Source organism: Macaca thibetana, chromosome 12, assembly GCF_024542745.1.
Source record: "Macaca thibetana thibetana isolate TM-01 chromosome 12, ASM2454274v1, whole genome shotgun sequence".
NCBI lineage: Eukaryota > Metazoa > Chordata > Mammalia > Primates > Cercopithecidae > Macaca > Macaca thibetana.
Window position 1 is genome coordinate 3806306 of NC_065589.1, and position 6067 is coordinate 3812372.

A 6067-nucleotide genomic window follows, 5' to 3' on the forward strand; every position below is an offset into this window, starting at 1 on the left:
AAGAATTATTTGCTGCTTACCAACCAACTATTGGTGGCATTTCCAGATACCATTCTGTTGTTCATTCCTGAACTGATTAAATTGTGGTCAGAAAATACACTTTGTATGATTTCAGTCATTTTACTGTTGCTGTGATTTGTTTCATGGCTCAGAACATGTTCTATCTTAGTGAATATTCTGTGTACACCTGAAAAGGATGTGTATTCTGAAGACGGTGGAGTGTTCTGAGAAATGTCAGTTAAGTCAAGTTGGTTGGTACCAACTTTCTCATCTTCTACTGCCCTCCTGATTATTTTGCATACTTTTTCTATCAATACTGAGAGAAGAGTGTGGGACTCTCCAACTGTCATTATGGATGTGTCCATTTATCATTTTAGTTCTCTCAGCTTTCGCTTTATGCACTTGGAAGCTCAGGAATAGGGACAAACACAATTAGGATGGCGATGTCTTCTTGATGAATTGACCAAGTGGTTTATAAGGTCTTTCTTTGTCTTTGTAATATTCCTTATGCTGAATTTTAGTATTTCTGATATTATTATAGCCACTTCAGCTTTCTTTTAATCGGTCTCTACATCGTATTTCTTTTTCTCTCCTTTTCTTTTCACCTTTTTAAGTCTTTACACTTAAAGTCTTTTGGTTTTTTTACTCATACAGTGAGTCTTGTTTCCTTTCCAGTTTTACAATCTCTGCCTTTTAATCAGAGCATCTGCATGTAATTGCTTATAGGGTTGAATTTAAATCTATAACTTGTTTACCTTTTTTTTTTTTTTTTTTTTTGAGACGGAGTTTCGCTCTTGTTGCCCAGGCTGGAGTGCAATGGCGTGATCTCGGCTCACCTGCAGCCTCCACCTCCCAGAGTTCAAGCGATTCTCCTGCTTCAGCCTCTCGAGTAGCTGGGACTCCAGGCATGTGCCACCATGCCTCGCTAACTTTGTATTTTTAGTAGAGATGGGGTTTCTCCATGTTGGTCAGGCTGGTCTTGAACTCTCCACCTCAGGTGATCCACCCGCCTCAGCCTCCCAAAGTGTTGGGATTACAAGCATGAGCCACCGTGCCCAGCCCACTTGTTTATCATTTGTTCATTCTGCACTCTGCTCCTGTTTTCCGATTTTCTTGTCTTCTTTTGGATTAATTAAATATTGCTGTGTATTCAATTTTACCTTATAATTGGTTTATTTGTACAATGTTTTCTCTCTCCTTCTCCCTCTGTTGTTGCCTTAGAGTTTACAACACGCATCTTTAAGTTATCACAATCTATCTTCAAATGCTGTTATACCTTTTCACATGCAGTGTGTGAGCCTCACAATAGTGTTCTTCCATTTCCTGCTCATTCTTTGTGCTTTTGTCATCATGCATTTTGATTCTTCATATGTTATGAATTTTACCATTGTTACACTTTTAGTTTAGACAATCATCTCTGAAAAAGATTAAAATGTGAATAAACAATATCTTTTATGATTACTCATTTTTATGAGTTCCGGCATTCATCATTTATTTGTACAGACCCAGATAGGTATTGGTATCACTGATATCACACATTTTCTGCCTGACTAACTTTTCTTAACAATTTTTGTTGTGCAGGTGTGCAGGAAACACACACCTTATTTGTTAATCTTTAAAAGTCTGTTTTGCTTTCACTTCTGAATGCTATTTTCATGTTATATAGAATTCTGGGTAGACAGCAACATTTTCTCTCAGTACTTCAAAGATGTCACTCCATTGTCTGTTGGCTTACAACATTTCTAAGAAGAAATCTGCCCTAGCTCTTATCTTTGATCTTCTGCATGTGATGTGTATTTTTCTTCAGTTTTTTTAAAAGAGATCTTATATTTATCTTTTGTTTCTATTTGCCCTAAAATATATCTTGATGTGATATATCTGAACTTCTTTGATCGTCAGGGGTTTCTTGGGCTATTTTTCCTTAATTTTAGTAAATTATTAACTACTGTCACACAAATCTTATTCCTGCCCCACTATCTTGCTCTCTCTCTCTCTTCTCTTTTTGGGACTACAATGGCATATATGTAGACTGTTTGATATTGCCTCACAACTCCTGAGTGCTCTGTCTTGTTATTTTTTTCCTACTCTTTTTTCTTCTTTATGTTTCAGCTTGGATGATTTCTACTGGTTAACTTCAATAACACTTTTTCCTCTAATGTTCTACATTTCTGATAAGCTTGTCAAAGGAATTCTTCACTGCTATGGTATATATTTTTAATATTTTTTAATGTGTATCATTTTCATTTGACTCCCCCCCCTTTTTTTTTGACAGAATCTCACTCTGTCACCAGGATGGAGTGCAGTGGCATGATCTCAGCTCAGTGTAAACTCCGCCTCCTGGGTTCAAGTGATTCTCCTGCTTCAGCCTCCCAAGTAGCTGGAATTACAGGAGCATGCCACCACCCCAGCTAATTTTTGTATTTTTAGTTGAGACAGGGTTTCATCATGTTGGCCAGGATGGTCTCCATCTCTTGACATTGTGATCCGCCCACCTCGGCCTCCCAAAGTGCTGGAATTATAGGTGTGAGCCACCAGGCTCGGCTGTTTGATTCTTTTATAGTATTTACTTCTTTGCTGAAATTTCTCATGTGTTCATATGTGTTGTCTATCTTATCCTGGATCTTCTATTATATTAATTACAGTAATTTTAAATCCCTGTCTGATATTTCCAACATCTTGTCATCTCAGGGTCTGATTTGGCTGATTGCTTTGTCTCTTAACAATGGGTCATCTTTTATACCTTTTTGTGTATTACATAATTTTTTATTGAATGTGGAAAATTATACATAAAATAACAGTAGAGACTAATCTAAATAGTACTTATGCCTAGAAATGAGCATGTGTCTTCTGATGATAGGTGTTTGTTACAGGAGTTGAGGCAATCTGTTTAGTAGTTGAGTTGGGTGTACAATTTCTGTTCTTAGAGTTAACTTTAGTGGGTACAGACTTCAAATTTCTTCTTTGGAGGGCTGCTGTTTCCCTGTGCTTACTTGGGCCTGGAATGCTGTAGGGTTTCCTCTATATTTCTGCTATACCTTCAGCGCTCAATGTGCCCTGTACATCTGCACCACAGAGAAGGGATTTCTCTAGTTACAGCCTCTTCCAGTCACAGCCTGCTATGCTTGTTACTTGGTGCAAGCCTTAGGGTAGGGTCAGGAGAGGTTTCTCAATTCTCTTGCTCCTGCCTCAGTCATAGGTGTGCATCTGGGCCTCAAAGATGGGGTTTTGGCAGCATCCCTACCTGTCCCCCATGACAATCAAATTCTTGTTTGTTAGTGTCTGGGAGGGTGTTGGGTGAGAGTTTTCTAATCCTCCTTTAGTAATAAGTGTCAGACTTCTGCTTTGCATCAGGGCAGGATGCTGTGCTTGAGTCAGGTTCCAGCCCCTCCTGTAAAGAAGATGGCTTTTGCTTCCTCCCCTTCCTGAAAGAGCATCTTTGCCTGATTTCGGGAGCTGTCCCTTCCCAGCATGGCTTTTGCTACATATTGGACATGGGTCCATGATATAGGCAGGCTTTCATGTCTACTGATACAGACTCTCTCAGGTTTCCTTCCCTCTTTCTGATCCTTCACAAAAGTACTTGGTAAAGGTCCATATAAAAAGTCAGTGAGTGACTGCAGGCTCCCTTGTATCTAGAATTACCAGGGATTCTGATGCAGGGCAAGCAAGCACAAGATTGGGGCTTAACCTGGAAGGGTTCTTGGCTTCACCCAGGAAATAATTCAAGAGCAAGCTGGTGGTGTTGGACAGCAACTTTTATTGAAGCCACAATATAGAGCAGCAGCAGAGGTCCTGCTCCTCATGGAGTGGGGCTACCCCATAGGCAGTGTGTCCAGAGTAGCATCTCAGGGCCATTCTGCAGTCACATTTATATCCACTTTTAATTACATGCAAAATAAGGGGAAGATTATTCAGACATTTCTAGAAAAGCATGGTAACTTCCAGGTCCTTGCCATGGAAAGGCGTGGTATCCTCCAGGCATTGCCATGGCCATGGTAGACTGTCATGGTGATGGTGGGCATGTCTTATGGAGAGATGCTTTTCGTGCCTCTTACCCCTTTCAGCCAGCCTTCAATCTTGTCTGATAGAGAGTCCTGCCTCCTACATCAATTCTACACTGTCACGCCAGCCCACTGTATTGGTTTGTTAAGGGGGCTATAAATAACCACACACTTAGTGGCTTAAAACAACAGAACTTAATTCTCATACAGTTTTGGAGGGCAGAAGTCTAGAAACAAGGTGTCAGTAGTGCCCTATTACTACCGAGGCTCTAGTGTGGAATTCATTCTTTGCCTCTTCTAGATTTGCCAGCTTCCTTGGCTTGTGGCCACATCACTCCAATCTCTGCCTATCTTCATGTTGCCTTTTCCTCTGTAACTTTCTTCTCTGTATGTCTTATAAGGGCACTTGACAGAAGATTTAGGACCCACTTGAATACTCCAGGATGATGTTCTCATTTTGAGGTCCTTAATGACATCTGCAAAGACGCTTTTACCAAATAAAATGACAACTTCTAGGGGTTAGGACATGGACATGACTTTTTTGGGGGCCACCATTCAACCCTATATATCCATACTCAGCATTTAATAAACCATTAGATTTCAACTATTTCTTTTTTGCTTGTTTTTATGTTAACTCTTCTTATACTTTGCCAAATGTAAAACAATCCACACATCTTAACTCTCCTTTGTGGGCTTGTCACTCCTTGTGGTTCAGTTCACCTGTTTGTCTTGTACCCTCAGCTCTTAAGAAAACTTATGATCTTACAGATGATGTGGCATCTTCTGGTGGTTAGAGTAGGAACAGTGTTCTCTGGCAGTGTTCTACAGCCCAAGCAGAAATAGAACTCCCTCACTTGGAAAGCCTGTGGCATGGTTGCCTCACCAGGTCAGTACTCTGGTCAATAGAAGCATTTGGGTTGTCTTGTAGATCACTCACGACGTTTATATTACTCCCACTTGCAGCTGATGAGTCTTTTTCTCTCAATAATTTTTCTAGTGGTCTAAGTCTTGAAGGGAACTAATTTGTAAATTCTCAAAGGTGGGACTTCTGGGGTTTTCCAAGTGTGAACTCTTTCCCACTTAAGATCTAATACTATAAAGTGCATCCTATCAGTGCACCACCCATCCTCTGGTACCCAGGGGATACCAGAGTACCCCTGGTACTCTGTGTCTGCCCCTGTCTGTGCAGTAGTTGAGAAGCAGGGATTTGGCATAAGTCCCGATTGGGGTCCTGGGTCCCTCCCTTCCATCTGCAGCACTCATATGGGGATAGCCCCTCATGGGTGGTATGAATCACACCCCTTTTTCACTCTCAAGTATCGTTTTTTAGAAAATAAACAGGTACCCTATCCCTACGGGCTCAGCTGCCCACCATTGTTAGAGCTTCTTGATGCACAGTGCTTCACCTCCTGAACTGTTTCTGTGTTCTTCTGCCCCAGACTCACCCCTGGAGCAATGATGGCTCGGGTCCCTGCGCACTGACCCTCACTTTCCTTAGCATGACTCTGCTCTTGGAAGCAGCTCTGGGGAGCCTCCTGCTCAGCTCCTCCAGTCTCCAGGGCCCTTCTCTGGCACTGGGTGTGTGGCCAGGATGCTTCTGGACCTGGATGTGGGCAGGCTTAGCGGTGTGAACAATGGAACCCAAGCCCAGAGAAGCAGAATATTTAGATCTGGAGTCTGCATCGAATAGGACAGTCGGCCCACACACTTGTAGATTTACCTGGAAGTTCCTACTTGTTTGGGGACAAGTGTATGGATGATGAAGGGCAGCTCTGCACAGACCCAGGAGCCAAGGGCATGTTCACGTTCTCCCAAGTGAGGAGGGAGGAGGGACCAGGGCCCACTACCCTGGAGCTCATGCTTGAGTCCTTTTTCTCTTCGTCCTCACAGTCCTTGTCTTTTTGGGTCATGAAAATATTTCATGCTAAGTAAATTCTCCTTTGACATTTTCTCCTTTTTTCAATGGAGTTTCAATGGAGTTGTGCTTCCCCCTCCTTTTTCTGTGTAGGAAAGAGACTCCCAGAGCCCTGAACTTCAGGGAGGACACACCAACACACTAAGGCACG